Raw genomic sequence first — 22944 nt, 5'->3', positions numbered from 1 at the left:
GAAACACTTTTCTTTGCCTCCATTAGCTTTAGTCTTCCCTTTCTATTAGCTATTTTCTTGGAAGGACCAGGAATCTGAGATTTCTTTTTCTTATTGCCCTTCTTCTTATTGGACTTTCTAGTAGAAGAAGACGCAATCAAAGCTACCTCTTTTCCTTTATTGCCCGGCATATTCTTTTGGGCAATAACCAGCATGTTGAGTAAACTAGCCAAGGTGTATTCCTGTTTAGTCATATGGAAATTTGTTTCAAAATTCCCGAAAGACTCAGGAAGGGACTGAAGGATCAAATCCGTCTGCAGTTGGAAATCCATGTTAAAGTCAAGATGTTCCAGCTGCTTAATTAGCCGAATCATCTTGTGGACATGATCCCCAACATTCTGTCCCTCAGACATCCTCATGCAGAATAGCTGTCTAGATATCTCATACCTAGCATTCCTACTGTGCTCACCATACAACTCTTGTAGATGAAGGAGGATCTCACTCGCACTCTACATGTTCTCATGCTGCTTCTGTAACTCATTACTCATGGAAGCAAGCATGTAACACTTAGCTCTCATATCATGCTCCTTCCACTTGTCCAAAGTTTCATATTCCTCTTAAGTGGCCTCTGGAGGTAAGGGACCAGGAACATTTGAGTCTAGAACATATCCTATATGTTCAAGGTTTAGGACAAGTTTCAAATTTCTTAGCCAATCAGATAAATTAGGTCCTGTCAACCTATTGCGATCAAGTATGCTTGCAAGGATATTGGATGGTAGTGGTTGTTCTGTGCTTATTATTATCAGAAAATTAACTACAAAAAATAACTAGATTAATTAGTAAATGTATCATGTAATTAACCAAAATGATTATGGTCTTTTAATCAAATTGGTCCTCCCACTAACTTAGCGAATCCTACACTTCCAAAGTGGAAAACAGAAATACTAGTTGAATGGATTTCTAGTGGGTGATTGAATTCTTATAATCCTATTGATCATCCTCAGACATATCTATTATTGGAATTACAATAAACTATAAGTGAGTAACTCCTTGCCCATCACATCTCATGTGAGGTTCAATCCTTTACTTAGCCCCTAATGCTCAAAATCTCAGGCACATCCATTATTAACTTATCTTACATTAGTTAAGTTGATCCCATTGAGCCAGTAAACATGCAAATAACTTTAATGTCCTCAGGCACATCCATTATTGGCCACCAAACCATTTACATATTTACAACATCTCATGCTTAATAATTATTCTTAAGAAAATCTCTTAAATTAATTGCATCATATGCAACTATTTAAAATTTCTTAAAATAATTGCCCCAATGGAGGGCCCATGTTATAATTACTTTAATTATAGCATTTTTAACTTAATCATTTGTTTGAAAGATTTTATGGTCATCCTAATTACTATTATGGTCTCACTTTGCACATTATCCAATTAGCATGCATATATCATATAATTACATACATTCCCATACATCTCATGCATTCATGGATAATAATAAATATGGTATGATCATGGACTTTCTAAGGGATTCAATTCTGAGCCACCAAGAATTGAATTAGGGCATTCCTAGGTGCATTTCATTCATTCATTTTACAAGAGTCGCTGAAGGAGTACATAATCAACACTTGATCTTGAATTCCTCCCATTGGTCCCACCAATGCTCTTGATCTCCTTGATCTTCTTACAATCCAATTACATAGTAATCCTTGGCATACCAAGGTGAATTTACAAGAACTAAATAAATGAAATTACAACCCAAAATTATTACAATCTTAATAATACATACCCAAAAATAAATTAAAATAAATTAACTAATTTACAACCCAAAGAAACATAAAAGAAATAAATCCAATCACATTGGTCTTTTATAGTCCATGATCATCCATCATGCAAATCACTATTTAACAATTAAATAAAACATACATACTTAAATTAAATTGAATATCTCATATTCAACTTAAAAATTCAGATTTGAATATGATTCAAACAAATTTAAAAATTCAGATTTGAATCACATTCAAACAAATTTAAAAATTCAGATTTGAATCACATTCAAACAACTTTAAAAAATTCAGATTTGAATCATATTCAAATAACTTTTAAAATTCATATTTGAATCACATTCAAACAACTTTAAAAATTCAGATTTGAATATGATTTAAACAACTTTAAAAAATTCAGATTTGAATCACATTCAAACAACTTTAAAAATTCAGATTTGAATCGCATTCAAACAACTTTTAAAATTCAAATTTGAATCACATTCAAACAATTTTTAAAATTCAGATCTGAATCAAAATTTAATTGTGTGATTAAAATACCTAATTAAACACTTTAATTAGTCATGGGCCTAATTATGGGCCTTGGTACAAAGCCCGTAAACATACCCAAACAGCCATGCGCATGGTTGAATAAATCAAACCATGCGCATGATGGTGTAGTTCATCAAGCCGCCACCTTTGTTGGTGCAACCAGCAATGAAACAATCATCTCATGATCAAATCACATAATTAAATCATATAATCAACAATCTAAATGGCAAACATAGTGGCTCTAATACCAATTGAAGGAGCGGAAGCATGAAAAACACAAGTTTAGATCATTGAAATTCAAAATTTTTCATCTAGGGTCACATGCATCATGCAAGATTTTTTTTTTATCTATTTGATTTCAATGATAAACAGCATATTAAAACTCTTTTAATATACTTTTGGATCTACATTTTCCATATAAGATTTTAGAATTAACAGATTAATTCATTAGAACCCTAGATTAGATCAAGAATAAGTGCACTAACCTTTTGATGCACTACAGTGTGTTTGTCACCTTTGGGATGCGTCTTAGGGCACCAAATGTTGTCCCTTTAGCTTGTCCACACCAAGATCACCTATGGCAGTCCTTGAACAGCTTATAAAGATTTTTCTATGAATTAGAAAATTAAGTTTTGCCTTTTGAGAGATTACAGATGTAAATAGGACACCAGAAATAATTTCTAGTATTTTAAATTCAAGATATTGTTTGCTAATCTCTTGGAATAAATGAGAGATGAAAAAGAAGAGAAGGGAGAGGACTCCAAGGTGGCGGCACAAAAAGAAAAACCAGCAACTTGTTTTATTTGTTCTTTCATCGTTACACTTATATAGCTAGGTCACCACTTAAAAACCTTATGTCTTAATTTTGAGTTCTCAACCCAAAATAATTATTTCTCTTCTTCTAATCAGTTTATATCGAATATAAATTAATTAATTAATCTCTATTAATTAATTTCTCATTAATTAAATTCATATTTAAACACTTTAAATATAAATTTAACTTATACTATACATCTAATAACCTAGATTTGGTTTCAAGCCATGCTAGGGACTTTGCAATCTAATTGCAAACCAAACCTATTTAATTAATCAATTAAACTCTTTAATTAATTAATTAAATCATATTTAATTTGTTGATTACTTGTGTATGTGTGTGACTTACTAGGCTCATCACTAATTGGAAATGAGATATGATATCAACTCCTAATATCATCAGAACTCTTTCTTACCATAAATGATTTCTCTAAATCATTTTATGCACCTTATAGACCATGGTTAACACCTAGCATAGCATGCCATGGCCACCCAATTAGTAATAAGGTTTACCTTAAATGAACCTATAATCATATGTTACCATGCACTAGAATCTCTTTGTTACAAAATCACAATTCGAGCTGGAGTCATGCCTTATGTCAAACCCCATTTGCTATGAATATTATGTTCTCTTTTAATTCTAATTATTGATTAAAAGATTTTTCTCATCAGAAACTCTTTTCTGATTAAATCTATCTGTCCTGGCCAGGAACTTGAAACATCAAGAACAATTAAATAAACATAGGATTTTATCCCTATTTACTTAGAGGAACAGATTCTATCTTGATCAACACCTACCTCCATATATAACTAGCAGGAGCCAACACATGCCCATATATCTATACACAATACAAGTATGAAAGCAGTATCAAACTCAAACTACCTATATACAAGATAACTGTGCTATCTCAGGTCTAAAGATTATATGCACTAATATGATTTATGACAATGCATTGACAAGTGTAAACTCCATGTGCTTGTCATAAGTGTCACTGGTTAGGCCTACTTATCATGTATAAGTGCCTATCATGTTTGTTATATGGCATGAGACTCACCATTCCATCTTATTTACATCTCATATAAATAACTTGGGAACAAACATTATTACAATCTTTCTGGATAAGTCATGTCCTTATTGTGAAGTATCCTCGATTGTGAACCTATTTATGATACTTTGTACTAGAAATACTGTCACTCATATTCTTAACAACTTAAGAATAGAATTTCTAATAAAATATTAATGGACCTTTTCTATTACACATAAATATATTATGTAAACGAAAAAGTGAAAATGCCTTTTATTAATAAAAGATGTATAAGACACTTACTGAATGATATGCTCTAGGGCATACTACTAACAATAGATCTATCTAGTCAACCTACGCCTATTGATGAAACATCTATAGTAATTCCTCGCAGATCGACCAGGATATCTCACCCACCAGTGAGATATGATTTTCTTCACGAAGATGAACAAGAGTTATTTACTTATGAAGAAATAGATCATGGAGATGATCCTCTTACCTATGAAGAAGCTATATCAGATATAGATTCTTCAAAATGGATTGAAGCTATGAAATCCAAAATTGATTCCATGCATAAGAACCAAGTTTGGGACCTTGTTGACCCACCCGAAGGTATTGTACCTAGAGGGAATAAATGGGTTTTCAAGAAGAAAATTGGTTCTGATGGAAATGTAGAGACCTATAAAGCAAGGCTAGTTACGAAAGGGTTTCACCAAAGGTAAGGAATCGACTATGAGGAGACTTTCTCGCCTGTTGCCATGCTTAAATCAATTAGGATTTTATTAGCAATAGCTGCATACTATGATTATGAGATTTGGCAAATCGATGTCTAAACAGCTTTTCTCAATGGAAATATTGATGAAAATATTTTCATGGAACAAGTTAGGGGTTTTGAATCCCAAGATGGTTCCAAGGTATGCAATCTAAAATGATATATTTATGGGTTGAAACAAGCTTCAAGGAGTTTGAACATCCGTTTTGATGAAGTCATTAAATCATTTCGTTTTATCAAAAATATGGATGAGCCATGTGTATATAAAAAGTTAGTGAGAATATTGTCACTTTCCTTGTTTTATATGTAGATGACATTTTATTGATAGGTAATGACATAGGTATGTTGACAATTGTCAAGGTATGGTTATCAAATACATTCTCCATGAAAGACTTAGGGGAGGCAACCTATATTCTTGGAATTCGTATCTATAGAGATAGAGCGAAAAGAATAACTAGTTTATCCCAAAGTCTATACTTGGAAACGGTGTTAAAGAGGTTTAACATGCTTGATTCCAAGAGAGGATTGTTACCAGTAAGACATTGTATCCACCTTTTTAAAGAGATGTCTCCAAAGACACCAGAAGAAAGAGATAAAATAGCCAGGATTCCATATGCCTCGGCTATTGAAAGTTTAATGTATGCAATGTTGTGTACTAGGTCAAATATCGCATATGCTATTAGTTTGACAAGCAGGTTTCAATCTAATCCAGGTATGGAACACTGGATAGCTGTCAAGAATATGCTTAAGTACTTGAGAAGAATTAAGGATTTATTCTTGATTTATGGGGGTGGTGACTTGCAATTAGATGGTTATACTGATTCTAATTTTCAATCAGATATCGATGATAGAAAGTCTACCTCTGGGTTTGTGTTCATTTGTAATGGAGGTGCAATCAGTTGGAAGTGTTCCAAACAGAGTACGACTACTGATTCTACTACAGAGGCCGAGTACTTTGCTCAATCAAATGCTACAAAAGAGGCTGTTTGAATAAAAAAGTTCATGACAGAACTTACAATAGTTCCTTTCATTGAGTCAGCAGTTCTTCTATACTGTGACAACAATGAAGCAGTCTACAGGCTAAGGAACCCTGGTCTCACCAAAAATCCAAACACATAGAAAGGCGCTACCACATTATCAGAGAGATAGTTGTGCGAGGCGATGTAGCCATGCTGAAAGTAGCATCAGCAGAAAATCCAGCTAATCCATTCACAAAGCCTATGTCGCAAACTCAATTAGACCGACATCTTGAGAAGATGGACCTAAGATATTGTAATGAATGGCTCTGGTACTAGTGGGAGATTGTTAGTAGTATGTCCTAGAGCAAATCATTTTGTATGTATCTTGTTCATATTTTATTAATAAAAAGGCAATTTCACTTTTTCGTTTACATAATATATTTATGTGTAATTAAAAAGGTCTATTGATATTTTGTTAGAAATTCTATTCTTAAATTGTTAAGAATATGAGTGATAGTATTTCTAGAATAAAGTATCATAAATTGGTTTACAATCGAGGATACTTTACAAAGGACATGATTTATCCAGAAAGATTGTAATCATGTTTGTTTCCAAGGTATTTATATGAGATATAAATAAGATGAAGTGGTGAGTCTCATGCCACATAACAAACCTGATAGGTACTTATACATGATAAGTAGGCTAAACCAGTGACGTTTATGATAAGCACATGGAGTTTACTCTTGCCAATGCATTGTCATATATCATATCAGTGCATATAATCTTTAGATCTGAGATAACATAGTTATCTTGCACATAGGTGGTTTAAGTTTGATACTGCTTTCATACTTGTACTGTGTATGGGTATATGGGCATGTGTTGGCACCTACTACTTATATATGGAGATAGGTGTTGATCAAGATGGAATCCATTACCCTAAGTAAATAGGGATAAAATTCTATGTTCATTTAATTGTTCTTGATGTTTCAAGTTCTTGGCCAGAACAGACAAATTTGGTCAGAAAAGAGTTTCTGATAAGAAAATCTAATTAATCAAGAACTGAAATTAAAAGAGAACATAATGTTCATAGCAAATGGGGTTTGACATTAAACATGACTCCAGCTCGAATTGGGATTATGTAACGGAGAGATTCTAGTGCATGGTAACATATGATTAAAGGTTCATTTAAGGTATTCCTTATTACTGATTGGATGGCCAAGGCATACTTTGCTAGGTGTCAATCATAGTCTATGAGATGCCTGAAATGATTTAGGAAAATCATTTACAGTATGAAAGAGTTCTAATGATATTAGGAGTTAATATCATTTCTCATTGCCAATAAGTAATGAGCCTAGTAAGTCACACATCTACCCAAGCTAATCGCCATTTAAAATGTGATTTAATTGATTAATTAAAGAGTTTAATTAATTAATTAAAGATGTTTGGTTTGCAATAAGATTGCAAAGTTCCTAGCATGACTTAAAACCAAATCTAGGTTATTGAATGTATAGTATAAATTAAATTTATATTTAATTTGATTAAATATGAATTTAATTATGAGAAATTAATTAATAGAGATTAATTAATTTATTTATTTATATTTGATATAAATTGATTTAACGAGGAGAAATTTTAATTTTGGGTTGAGAACTCAAATTAAAAAAGTAAGGGCAAATTGGTCTTTTCACATGGTGACATATGGCACCATAAGATGGTGACACATGGCACCATATGATCTTGCCACTTGTCTTCCTATGATGGAAGACCACATGTCATGATTTAAATGGAGCTTAACACTTGGCTTCATAGGATTAAATCAAATAATAACAAGATGGAATCTTGTGATAACATGTGGCAAGAGAGTTAGTGAGGGTTTGACCTAAGTATATAAAGAAAAGTTATAAAGAAAAAATCACTCCTCTCTCTTTTCTCTCAAGTTGCCATCACTTTTGGTGTCTCCCTCTCCTCTTCAATTTCTCAATTGATTCAAAGGAAAAAACTTTGATTTCCTCTTGAATTAATATTATTAGAAAATGTTTCTAACTCCCAATACATTCATACAACCTTCACAAAGCATAAACCCCATCTCAAAATTGGCTGACAAGGCTTGAGAAGCCAATCTAGAGGCTGCCATTGCAACTTTGGTGTGTGCTTGTGGTGGACAAACTAGAGGAACAACATTTGGGATCCTAAGAACATCCTAAGAGTCAGATTTGCATTTATTGTGCATCAAAAGGTTAGTACCTAAAAATCCCTCTTTTAGTTAGGGTTTAATTGAATTAAATGTTAATTCATAATCTTTAAGGGCAAATGAAATTTTAATGCGTGCTAAAATATGTTTTGGTATGCAATTGTGCATTAGAAATTGATTAGGATCATAAGACACTTGGTATGGTGCATGTAACCTTAGAAATAATTTTTGAAATTCAAGGTTCTAACGCCCTTTAATTCACACTTCTACTCCTTCAGGTTTCAGATCATTTGGCTAACAGCTACAAATTGGCCAAAAAGCCTCAAAGAGACCCATTTTCTCTCTCCTTGGTTCTCTCTCTTTTGACCATTAAATCCTTTGCCATTGGTCAAAAAATGAAACTAGTCGGGAGAGGAGTTGACTGTCATCAATTGTAGTTCCATTCAATACATCTTTCATAACTTCTTCAATAGAACAACCTGGGCGATCTTTCATAAGACTACACATAGTCGCAGTCTTAGATTCCATGCTCTCTTTTATAGTTTCTTTTAGCTCTTTAACTGTATCAATCATTTGTTTAGTACCTGAAACCTTTTTTCCTTTGTTATCTTTTTTTTTTCTTTGTTGCAGGGTCATTAGACAACTCTCTTACGTTGACTATTATCATTTTTTGTAAACCCACATTTTCACCTACTGCTTAACTGAATAAATCTCCAAATCCAAAACTAGCATTCATCATTTCATCTAAATCATCATCAAAATTAGATTCTACATTAATATTCTACTCAACATGATCTATGGTATTAAATTGTCACACCTCCTAAGTTTCATTAGGTAAAACTCCAAATGATTGTGCATATGCAAATTCTCCAGTAGCCACAATTCTGAGAAATAATTCTTGATATTTTTCATAAAGCACTTGTCCAATTGCTTTCTCATGAAATCTTGCAAATTTTGAAATTTTCCTAATGCATATAAAAATCAAAACACAAGTGTCAATAAGTAGTTAAATGCCTATTTATTTAATAAAGTCTTAAAAACTAGTTCTTTATTTATTTAACTTACCCTAATTTTTTCATTCCACCACTTATCAAAACAACAACTGTGCCTTTTATGGGATCCCATCCTAATCCTGTTTCATTCCCTTTTAATGTTTTCCACATCTTCCAATGATCTTTCATCTAATCCCACGTGTGCCTTAATTGCTCTTTAGTAAACTCTACACCAACTTGCTTCAAATTCATTATGTAACTATGTATATCCTTTATCACCCCATCCACCACCATTTCTTTAGCCCAAATTAGTTCCTTGAACACAAATATTAACAAACAAATTAAATTGTTCACTACTTCATGCAACCCTTCCAAAACCCTTATTTTTGGGAGTCATATGAACCTATAAAGATAAATGCTTTTAACTCCAAATAATAATAATAATAATAATAATAATAATAATAATAATAATAATAATAATAATAATAATAATAATAATAATAAAAGTATGCATATTTGTTTGTTGAATTTCAATTACATGCAGGTTTAAAAGATCACAACAAAGGCTTAGTAGATCCCATATGATACCAAGGAGTACAAGTACAATAACCCAATTCATAGAGTACAAGGAGAATCTGTAAATTTTTATGTGCATCTATAATTATGTTTTCATCTTGTATTGTGTCTAATATGGTATATTATATGCACTCAAAATATTTCAAATTTTACTAACCAACTTAGATTCATCTATTTAAATAATTATTATTTAACTAATAATTAAATCTTATTTATATAAAATTAAAAAAATTAAAACTTAAATATTAATTTTTAAATTAAAAAAATATAAAAATCTATTTTTAGATAATCAAATGGTTCCATGGTGATGTCTAATCTCCACTAAGTTTTCATAAAATTCATGTGCCATATTTTTAATTACATGTCTATGGCACAATAATCCAAGATTTTATCTCCCATAGTTCACACCAAAAATTGGAATTTTGTTTAATTTATAATTCCTAACTAAAAATATATCATATATTTTTGTATTCCATTTTATTTAATAAGCTGCACTGAACATATACCTTATCCCAAAGAAGAAAAAAAGTTTTTTTTTTTTTAACCTCTCCCATGTGTTTGTTGGTTTTGCAGCCCCACAAGTGCAAGGATCACCAACAAGTAATAAAGTAGTGAGTAGAGTATCGTCCCATGAGGAATTTAATTAGTAACTACCAAACTACACAGTGATTTTGACTTTTTAGGCTATCGAATAATGAGAGAATAAAAGTTGTTTATTTTAAACACTAGAATGATAAACTTAAAATGAAATAATATATTTTGAAATAATTTTGAAATTAAGATTTCACACTTGAATCTTACTATGGATGTTATCTTGTTTATTTACTTAATTGAGAATCATTTGCCTTGATGGAAATTAATCCAAAGGTATCCGAAGTCCTCTCTCAAGGCACCTAGAATGTATTTTAATTAACTTAAACCCGACTTTCATGGCGATCAAATTAATTAAAACCCTTTAAGGTCTTTGACCAATTTTGAAATTCCACAAAGGTAATCAGCCTATGTTTAGGTCAGATTTCCTAGGTTTAAAATTTTGATTTTTTAATATTAATCTTCACCTTTTAGTCCTTCAATTAATATCTATAATCAATACTAGGTGGGTACCAACACATAGCATGCATTAAGATCACAAGAAATTAAATCAAGGAACAAATCTCAAATCCAATAAATAAAACTTAATGTTTATCCATAATAATAATTACAAGCATTACTCTCCCAATTCCAGAATATGAAAACTACTCACTCATGGTAAGTTCAGCAAACATAATAAAAATGAAGTAAAAAACAATAAAAATCCATTTAAGAAGATGGAATGAAAGAATCGAAGAGGGTTTGCAGCTTTGATTTTGTGGAACTTCGACTAAAAAACTCCTCCTTGATACTGATATTCTTCTCCTCAAGACGACTGAAGAGAGTGCAGAAGCGAGCACTCTTTGAAACTCCTAAAAAGCTCTGTGAAAAGATTGATCTCCCCCCCTTTGATACTTGATATTTTCTGCTTCTATTTATAATAGCTATTTTAGGATTAGGTAATTTTGAGTCCTAAAAGCCCTAGGAGTCTGTTTTGAATCTGTAAACAAGAGCAGAAATTCGGGTTAAGAAACTGGCTACCTCATGATACACAGCCTGTGTGTCACTACACGGCCCTAGGCCGTGTAACTTACTGGAGCAGAATGGCAGAGTCTTGCATTGGCACAAAGGTTTACACGGGTCTGTATTGGCTACACGGGCCTGGTTACACGACCTGTGTACTTTTGTTCTCAGAAAATTCTTTAAGCTTGTGCTCAGCAAAGACTTACACAGGTCCTTACAAATTACACGGGTCCAATTACACGATTCGTGTACTTTTGTTTCTCCATTGGCTCTCTAGCTTTCCTCTGGCAGAAGGTTACATGGGTTTGTGGGTTTGCTTACACAACCCTTGTAAGGTGTATATCAGCAGCTTTTCTCACTCCTTTGGACTTTTCAAGCTTCCTTTTACACTCCTATGCTCTGGGGCTTCACTCAAACACCTGAAATGATGCAGAAAACATGAAATTAAGAGCTTGACAATAGAAATTATAAAAACTAATGAAATCAACTACTATGTATGAGATTACTTACCTAAATGCTATGAGATAGTATACAAATGTGCTTAAAAACATCTGTACAATTCAAGTGTATCAAATGCCCCCAAACTCAAACTTTTGCTTGTCCTCAAGCAAAACGAAACTCTGTTTTAAAATGCATTTCAAGGGATAACTTAGGAATATAACCAACAATTCAATAAGCACATGACTGAACTCCTCCAATCCTTCATACCATTTACCCTCTTTCAAGGCATAAGGGTTTTAATAGCTGCCCGCTAAAACCTCGCCTGCTAGAACCTCACCCCCTTCATGGTGTTTCAACTAATTATTCCTCTATACAAGGCCATTAATAAGTCACAAATAACTTGTTTTATTAGGATAGACTTGAGAAACACTTACTCCCCCAAATTTGCCTCTATTATGGATAATTGTGATGAAGTAACTTAATTCCAACTCCATAGGCATATCTCAATTTTCTATCTCCACTAATGTAGTATACACTTTTTAAAAGATCAAAAGGTCTTTAAAAGGGTTGTAATGGGGCTAAAGGGATAATGACTTGGTTGCCAATGAAAGGTTATTAGGGAATGCAAATATGAGGATAGCATGCATGTATAAAATATCAAGTATATTAAGTTTATTCTACTGATTTTGTATGGAGAGGAAGGGCTTTTGATTTTTTATAGTGCCAAGTATGCTTCCATGATGCTTATCTTGGGATTTCTTTTTTTTTATGTCCCTTTTTTCTTCTCCCCCAAACTCATTGCCTTTGCTGGGTTAGAAAGGCAAATTTTTCTTTGATTTCAATTTCACACTTACACTTTTTCTCGAGTTCTTCATCCTCTCTCCATTTTCCTTTTTATACTTAATATACTTTTTACTTATTCATTTAGCTTCGTCAAAAGGGTAGGTATGTGTTTAGGCTAGGGACTAGGTCAATAATTATGGGTAAATAAGGAAAATCATATAGGTAAAAATATAGGCTCAAGTTGGGTGCAAGGGACATATTGTGACTAAGGGTGGCTAAGGCTTAATTAGGCTATATCAAAAATTGCCTTAATCATTTCTTCATCAAGCATATGCTAGGATTTCGCCTTGATAGGTCCAAGAGATATGTTCTAGAGCTGGTGAGGCATTTTTCAGGTTTATTTATATTTCAAGAAATTTCTCCTAACTTCACAAGTTTTTTGTGATAAATTAATAGTTATGAAGGGGTTTAACTAGTCTAGCTCCACTAAGGTGATTAAGTTATTTCACAGACAACAAATTAAAATCCCTTTTTGCCTATCCAGATACGTTCATTCCTTTATCCCATGGAGTCCAGTTATTAGCTTACTAGAAATTGATTATAGTTCTAAGTTTCACAATTCAAAGTTCAGAATTTTCAAAAATTTTCAATATTTTTCTAGAATTTTGATACACAAGAATAATATAGCTAAATTTAAGTAATGTAATGATATGCAAAACATGAAATGCACTTGTACCCCCCTAAACTTGAATTAAACATTGTCCTCAATATCAACATAATATGCAAAATTAGAGAAAAATATACAAAAATAATAAGAAAGCATATTATGTATTAAGCATGGAAAGGTTGGATAAAAAGCAAATAAAAGAGAGCTATAATTGCAGTTTAGGACTAAGGTATGTAAGATTTTACAATAAAGAACCTATCCTATAGTCCTAGCTCTAAAAGGTCTCTGATGGTGATGATGGCGACGATGTCCAGCTTATTGTGGGCTTCCTGGAAGCTATCCTCGATTGCTTACATCCGATTATTGATGGTGGTCTCCATACGCTATGCAAGGACTAAGTCTGTGGGTGGTGGTGTGTAACACCCTAGGCAAATCCCACATCGGCAAAACGCGGGAGAGATGCTGGGTTTATAAGTTGATGGTTCGTAACCCCTAGTGACGCATTTTAAAACCGTGAGGGCTTTAGCCTAGAGCGGACAATATCACTAGTGGGCCGGGCTGTTACATTTGTGGTATCAGAGCCGCTCCGCGTGCAACCTTGAACGGTGGTGGGGCAAACCTCAGCGAGGACGCTGAGTCCCATAAGGGGGGTGGATTGTAACACCCTAGGCAAATCCCACATCAGCAAAACACGGGAGAGATGCTGGGTTTATAAGTTGATGGTTCGTAACCCCTAGTGACGCGTTTTAAAACCGTGAGGGCTTTAGCCTAGAGCGGACAATATCACTAGTGGGCCGGGCTGTTACATGGTGTGTATGGAGGCATTGGAGTGGGGGACTCATGAAATAATGGCTCTTGGGCTTCCGCCTGTAACACCCTCACTGTAGCAAATCTGTACATTCTACTGTTCCGGTGATCGGTGTCAGTTTAGACAGCTAGAACATCTGGAAAAACATTTAAACAAAAGTGAGGAGCCATAATTAACTCAAATATTAATAAGAAAAATTTAGGAAAAATTTTAGAAATAAAATACAACCAAGTTAAATGAGCCGATGCCCTAGCGATAAGAAACCCAATGGGAAGTTGCGGTCCTCGCAACTAGGAGCCCTAAACATGGGACAAAATTCATAAAATAATTTTTAGGACTCTAGAGAAGAGTCATTGAGGTTTCTATGGCATTAGAATGCTAAGAAAATGCTTAGAAAAACTTTTCAATTGGTACAAACAATTTTAGTCTGTTAAGCCAAACGGAGGGCATTTTGGTAATTTCGTCTTCAGAGATGATTTTTGGTTGACTTGTCCAGTTCAGTAAATAATTATTATGACATAAAATGTGAATAAATATTGCTAAAAATTAAATTAAAAATGAGTAGAAAAGAAAAGAAAAGAAAATGAAATAAAATGTCAATTATGACATCATTATGATGTCATTTAAAAAAATTCCACCAATCACATTTAATAGCCACTTAATTAACTAATAAAAGAGGATAATTGAGACAAAAAAATCAAAATGCAATCTACTTCTTCTGTCACACCCTACTCCTCGTAAGATGTAACATGCTCCCGTAGTACACCTAATGAATTACCGTACTTCGCCTACCGGTAACCCATTAAATATACTACAAGGGATTTTAAAACAATTTTCATTCATTTTTAAATTGGTGGGTAAAATTTTTTTCAGATATTAAAAACCTTTAATTAAAGTCCAAACATAAATCAAATTTTTAGATATTTAAAATCTCTGCAATTTTTATAAAAATTTCGACAAAGTGCCGTCTGTATTTTAAGAAAACAGTTCCTCAAAACCTGAAAATAAAGACACTCCCAATATATTTCTCAATCACAACTCCATTAATCAATTTCATTTCACAAATCAGCACGAGCAACTCAATACACAGTTTAAATTAAATCAAACATTGAAATATTTCATTAAGATAAAAAAAAGAATATTTACATTCATGGGAGTATTAAAAATTTTGTAGTGTAAACTTTATAAATAACATAAAATCTTAAGATAACCTTATAATAATTTGTATTTCATTACAATCCAAAAATATATTACAAAAGAGTTGGTACAACTGCTCAAAGTAAATTTCATACATATAATTATAGAATTACATCAAAATCTAAAGTACAAGGGTATACCTATGATATACCCGAAGATAGTCTCACTATGCCTTTCAGTAATCTTGCTCAGCTGCTTTATATTTTCTTTCACCTGCGACAGCATACAAAGCTATCACTGAGTGGTGAACTCAGTGGTGCACAAACAATAATTTAAGACTTAATACAAGTTATGCTTGACAATTCATAACGAATAAAAATTTAAAATTTTTAAATTCTTCAAAATTCATAACATTCAGAAATCAATATTTTCATTCATGCAAATTATTCATTTGAATAACATTTTGATCAAATAGTAACTATTTATCTACATTTCTTTTAAATCCTGAAATAATACAAAAATATTTTGAATCACTGACAAATTATTTATTTCAACCACAATTTATCAAACTATGCATAATTTAAAGGGCGTTGCCAACAATTCACACAGTTGAACCCATGACCCAAAATTCAAATAGATGCTGTGTTGTACACCACGACATTTTACACTCTCCCAATAATCGAAGCTAAAAGGGAGGAACAAAGACTAGCTAGTATATATGAGTACTCATTCAAACTCTTCCCCAACTGGCAAGCCAGAGAGGAAGGAACTCGTCCCATCTAGTGGAGAAGATATCTCACTAGACAAGCTAATGAGAATTCACAACATATTTTGCCATGTCAACTGTGGTTTCAAATCATATTCAAAACAATTTCTATTTACAAAGTGTTTAAAAATCATTAACATATTTAATCATCATAAATTCATGCTCAAGGTTGGCAATACATCAAACTTAAAATTTACAATCCTCAAAACCATAGAATAAATCCTTAAATGCATAAAAAAAAATTTACATTTAATTTATACAATTTCATTCAACAAATTAAAATCCTCAACACAACAAAATTATAAATCATAAAATAAACTTGTTCAAATCAATTTAGAAGTGAAAAGTAACAAAATAGTTAGTTGTGCACAAACCTTATACGAGTCCCCTCTTGGCCTTGACTCAATGTATCGGGTTCTTTCCCGGTATTCTTTTCCACTGAAACACACAGTTTCACAGTGTTTCAGTATCACCATTTATCATAACTCTAAAAATAAATTCAAATCTACTTATACCTAGCTTTAATATGCTAAACTTGACGTTCTTTAAAATTTGTATTTTGGGGTTACTATTCATGACACTATTCAAGTCAATTTGTTGACTTTCTAATGCTTAATAGGTATGGGAATTCTAATTTCACCCACATACCACATTTTGGTTACCTAATTTGTTGGTTTTGGTTGTTTTCTCAAATTTTAAGTCTTTTAGGCAAAATTGCAAATTTTCAGTTTTAGTGTCCTATGTTGCACTGTTCCATTGGTCATGTTGCTATTAGAATTTGGCTAAGTTTTCTTCATAGAAATTATTCCTTATTATCTTAAATTTATTCTCCTTTTTGAATCACTCCAATTGGAGTTTTGTAGCTCAAGTTATAGCCATTTGAATCATAGCTGCCGGATTGGTCTAACCCAGATTTTCTGGGCAAATTCTGGGTTCTGGCAGTTTTAGGTCACCAACTTTGGGTGACTAAATGACTTGGTTAAGGGCATAATTTGGATTTGTGTTCTTCATGAAAGTTTTAGGTCTATATCTCAGATTTCTACAGGTAAAATTTCAGGTCATTTAGACTTGCTTAGCCCAAGTTATGGCCAAATGAACAAACATTTGGTCATTTTTGTACAGGTCAGATTGCCTAATCCAGATTTTGTCAATTTGTTCACTAGGTTTTGGCCACTTTTTGGGCATGATTCCTAAATGAAAAATGTGTCATTTTGTATCTAGTTTCATTCTCAATTGGCCTCACACAATTGGGCCTGTAAATTTTCATTTTTGATCCCTGAAAGGGACCTTGGTCCTGCTGCCTGCAGCATGGCCATTTTCAGTCCGAATTTAAACTCACTTCTAACACTTCCAACACATCTCAATTGGTCACAAATGACCATTTTTCATCTCAAACAAGGTTAAACACACCATTTGGCCATTTCTCCAAATTTTGTCTCCCAAACCCTAGGTCCAAAACCCTAACTCATAAAATTCAAACCTAATGCATTCTAAATATCTATCCATAGTTTACATACTTAATTCAACTTAAGCAACCATTCAAATACATCAAATTCATTCATTCTCAAACCCTAACCTACTGCTGGCCAAATTTTTATTTGGTCCACTATGCTTGATTTTGTTTAATTTTTCCACAATTTCTAGATTAACTCATGCATATAAACATAATTCTAAAGAAAAATCTAGTGGTTAATTACTAACCTTTATGCAGAATTTTTCACCTCTCCAAACTTCTTCCTTTCTTATTCTTTTTGTTGTCAAACTCCTTATCAAGGTTCAACTACAAGATTTAATTAAGAAATCTACAAGTTTTATGGCTGATTTTTGGGTTAAGAAAGCTTTGAAATTGTGCTTCAATGATGGAAGAAGAAAAAATGAGAGAGAGATAAGAGAGAGATGAGAGGTGACGGAAAATGAAAGAAGAAACTAATTTTTTTTTCTTTTTATTTTGTCTTTTAATTATTAAGATTTATTTCCAAATTTTCAATTATTTAAATATTAGGTTTATTGCATCATACATGATGTCATGCATAATGTAATAACCTTTTTCAACCTTTTTTTTCTTTTTCTTTTTTGTTCATTTATTTTTCCTTAATTTTTTAATTTAATTCTTGATCTTGAAATTTTCTTTTCTCTGATTTTATTGGACAGTTAGGTTAGGAGTCAACTCTAGGGGTGAATTGACCAAATTGCCCCTTGCTGGTTCAATCCGGTTTGCAAGTTATTTGATATTTCTTCCGGATCCCTGACCTAATTATTTGACAAGCTTAACAATTCTTCTTTGTGATTTTCTCTTTTCCACTGTGTTCGTAATAGTCCTAAGGACCGCGGCGTCATATTTTACGATTCGAAATTTGAGTTTCAATTGACTTCGCAATCCTTCCTGAGAAGGTCACCCATCGCTGTGACTCTTGGCTCATTTAACTTCTTATGTTCTGTTTTTCTTATTTATACTCAACTAATTGACAATTACTAATTATTTGTGTTCAGGGCTTATATAGTTATCTTAAGTATGGTTCTAATCCCCTTAATTATCCGGACCGACATCGGTCATCGGAATAGTGAAATATACCAGGCTATACAAATAGGTGTGTTACATCTTCCTCCCTCAAGCCAGCCGAAACCCTCTCCCTGTTTATAGTATGCCCTAGAGCATATCATTTAGTATGTATCTTGTACATGTTTTTATTAATAAAAGGCATTTCCATTTTTCCATTTACATAATATATTTATGTGTAATAGAAAAGGTCCATTGATATTTTGTTAGAAATTCTATTCTTAAGTTGTTAAGAATATGAGTGACAGTATTTCTAGTACAAAGCATCATAAATAGGTTCATAATCGAGGATACTTCATAATAAGGACATGACTTATCCAGAAAGATTGTATTTATGTTTGTTCCCAAGTTATTTATATGAGATATAAATAAGATGGAATGGTGAGTCTCATGCCATACGACAAACATGATAGGCACTTATACATGATAAGTAGGTCGAAACAGTGACACTTATGACAAGCACATGGAGTTTACTCTTGTCAATGTACTGTCATAGATCATATCAGCACATATAATCCTTAAACCTGAGATAGCACAGTTTTCTTGTATATAGGTGGTTTGAGTTTGATACTGCTTTCATACTTGTACTGTGTATGGGTATATGGGCATGTGTTGGCTCCTACTAGTTATATATGGAGGTAGGTGTTGATCAAGATGGAATCTGTTCCTTTAAGTAAATAGGGATAAAATCCTATGTTCATTTAATTGTTCTTGATGTTTTAAGTTCCTGGCCAGGACAGATAGATTTAATCAGAAAAGAGTTTCTGATGAGAAAATCCTTTTAATCAAGAACTGAAATTAAAAGAGAACATAATATTCATAGCAAATAGGGTTTGACATAAACCATGACTCCAACTTGAATTGGGATTTTGTAATAGAGAGATTTAGTGCATGGTAACCTATGATTATAGGTTCATTTAAGGTAAAGCTTATTACTGATTGGGTGGCCATGGCATGCTATGCTAGGTGTTAACCATGGTCTATGAGGTGCATAAAATGATTTTGAGAAATCATTTATGGTAAGAAAGAGTTCTGATGATATTAGGAGTTGATATCATGTCTCATTGCCAATTAGTGGTGAGCCTAGTAAGTCACACACATACACAAGTAATCACCAAATTAAATATGATTTAATTAGTTAATTAAAGAGTTTAATTGATTAATTAAATAGGTTTAGTTGGCAATTAGATTGCAAAGTCCCTAGCATGACTTGAAACCAAATCTAGGTTATTAGATGCATAGTATAAGTTAAATTTATATTTAAAGTGTTTAAATATGAATTTAATTAATGAGAAATTAATTAATAGAGATTAATTAATTAATTTATATTTGATATAAATTGATTAGAAGAAGAAAATTAATTATTTTGGGTTGAGAACTCAAAATTAAAACATAGGGGCATTTTGGTCATTTCACAGGGTGACATGTGGCACCAAGAGATGGTGACACATGGCATTACACATAAGCTTGTCAAATTTCTTTTAATCGTGTAAGATGATTAAAATTAAGATTAAATATAGGTTTGACACTTGGCACAATGTGATTGTATCAATTAAACTTAGAGCCAATAAGGAGGTGACATGTGGCAGGGGTTTTAAGTGGTGACCTAGCTATATAAGTGTAAGGATGAAAGAACAAAACACAACCTGCTGCTGCCTCCCTTTGTGCTGCCACCCTTGAGGCTGCCATTCTCTTTTCTTCTTCATCTCTCATCAATTCCAAGAGATTAGCAAACAATCTCTTGAACTAAAAATACTAGAAATTGTTTCTAGTGTCCTATTTACATCTTTAATCTCTTAAAAGGAAAAACTTGATTTTCTAACTAATAGAAAAAGCTTTAGAAGCTGTTCAGGAACTGCCATAGGTGATCTTGGTGTGGACAAGCTAGAGGGATAACATCTGGTGTCCTAAAGACGCATCCTAAAGGTGCCAAACCCACTGCATCAAGAGGTTAGTGCACTTGTTCTTGATCTAATCTAGGGTTCTAAAATTAATCTGATTAATTCTAAAATCTTGAATGGCAAATACAGATCTAAAAACATATTAAAAGAGTTTTAATATGTTGTTTATCATTGAAATCAAATAGATAAAAATAAATCTTGCATGATGCATGTGACCTTAGGTGAAAATTTTTGAATTCAATGATATAAACTTATGTTTTTTCATGCTTCCGCTCCTTCAATTGGTATCAGAGCCACTATATTTGCCTTTTGGATTATTCAATATGAGATTTGATTGTGTGATTTGATCAAAAGTTGATTAATTCATTGCTGGTTGGAATGAACAAGATGGCAGCATGGTGGAGTGCACCATGGGTGCGTATGGTTTGGCTCTTCCCATGGTGTGTGCAAGGTTTGGCTTTTTAATTTACAATTATTGTATGATCTAAAAGCTCTTCCTATGTCTAATTAAATTGTTTAATTAGAGTTTTAATCACACAATTAAATTTTGATTCAAATCAGAATTTTAAAAATTGTTTGAATGTGATTCAAATCTGAATTTTATAAGTTGTTTGAATATGATTCAAATCTTAATTTTTAAAGTTGTTTGAATGTGATTCAAATCTGAATTTTTAAAGTTATTTGAATCATATTCAAATCTGAATTTTTAAAGTTTGAATAATATTCAAATCTAAATTTTTTAAAAATTGTTTGAATGTGATTCAAATCTGATTTTTAAAAATTGTTTGAATGTGATTCAAATCTGAATTTTTAAATCTGTTTGAATGTGATTCAAATCTGAATTTTTAAATTTGTTTGAATCATATTCAAATCTGGATTTTTAAGTTAAATATGAGATATTTAATTTAATTTAATTATATATATTTTACTTAATTGTTAAATAGTGATATGCATGATGGATGATCATGGACTATAAAAGACCAATGTGATTGGATTTATTTTTTTTATATTTCTTTGGGTTGTAAATTAATTAATTTATTTTAATTTATTTTGGACATGTATTATTATTAAGGTTGTAATAATTTTGGGTTGCAATTTCATGGATTTAAGTTATTGTAAATTCACCTTGGTATGCCAAGGATTACTATGTATTTGGATTGCAAGAAGATCAAGGAGGTCAAGAGCATTGGTGGGACCAGTGGGAGGAATTCAAGATCAAGTGTTGATTATGTACTCCTTCAGCAACTCTTGTCAAATGAATGAATGAAATGCACCTAGGAATGCCCTGATTCAATTCTTGGTAGCTCAGAATTGAATCCCTTAGAAATTCCATGATCATACCATATTTACTGTTTATCCATGAATGCATGAGATGTACGGAAATGTATACAAGTATATGATATATGCATGCTAAATGGATAATGTGCAAAGTGAGACCTTAATAGTAATTAGGATGACCATAAAATCTTCCAAACAAATGATTAAGTTGGAAATGCTATAATTAAAGTAATTATAACATGGGCCCTCCATTGTGTCACACCCTACCCCTCTGTAAGGCATAACATGATCCCGTAGTATACCTAATGAATTACCAACTCCGTCTACTGATAACCCATTAAATACACTATAAGGGATTTTAAAAACTTTTCTTACTTCTTTTATAGTGGTGAGCACTATTTACAGGTGTTAAAAACTTTTGTGAACTGAAGTGAAACTGCCAACTCATTTGGATTATTTGGAATTTCTGTAAAAATTTTGGCAGAGTGCCATCTGTAATTTGGATAAAACAGTTCTTCAGAAAACCTGTAAAAAGCGCTTCAATATATTTTCCAAATCTCAAATCCAACATTTTTCTCAACACAACATATTTCTCAAGTCAAATTCACAGTAATTTTTCAAGGACTGAGATAAAGAAAATATAATACAATTTTTACAAGTCAAAATATCTCATAATTTATTTTATAACTTCAATGTACAATTTTAATTTACAACTGCTCAAAATCAACAACAATATGTACATACAGTGAACATACATTACATTACAAAATACAAAATATTGGTATACTCATTATACCCGGTAGTCTCTCGCTGGAGGTAATAGCAGCCTATTCTGCGCCACATGTCTGTCTACTGCGACAATAAAAACTATCATTTGAGACAATGTCTCAGTGGTGCACAACTTTAACTAAATACAAATTTAAATCACAATTCATAATTCAAATAAATAGTGGATATTTAAAAACCATATTTAAATTCAAGACAATACTGTCATAAGGAATTTAACACAATATCACAATAAATCTCAGTAATCAAAACATAATTAAATTCAAAAGACAGTAAATGTCAATAAGAATTTAAACTTCATTTCACAAATTATCAAATCGCATAACAACACAATTTAGTCGAATAATTTAAGAATACAGTGTTGTCAATTTATTCACAACTTAAGCCATGACACAAATTTCCGATTAATGCCGCATTGTACACCACGATAAAGCAATCACAACCCCACTAATCGAAATCAATGAGGAAGGGAGCTAGCTATATAATGAGTACTCATCCGATCACCTCAACTGGTAAACCAGAGAGGGAGAAAAATAAACGATCACGACTCCATAAATGGAGAAGGAAAATAAACGATCACAACCCCATAAATG

The sequence above is a fragment of the Hevea brasiliensis genome, chromosome 13 (genome assembly GCF_030052815.1).
Source record: "Hevea brasiliensis isolate MT/VB/25A 57/8 chromosome 13, ASM3005281v1, whole genome shotgun sequence".
NCBI classification, from domain to species: domain Eukaryota; kingdom Viridiplantae; phylum Streptophyta; class Magnoliopsida; order Malpighiales; family Euphorbiaceae; genus Hevea; species Hevea brasiliensis.
Note: the sequence above shows the minus strand (reverse complement) of the source record.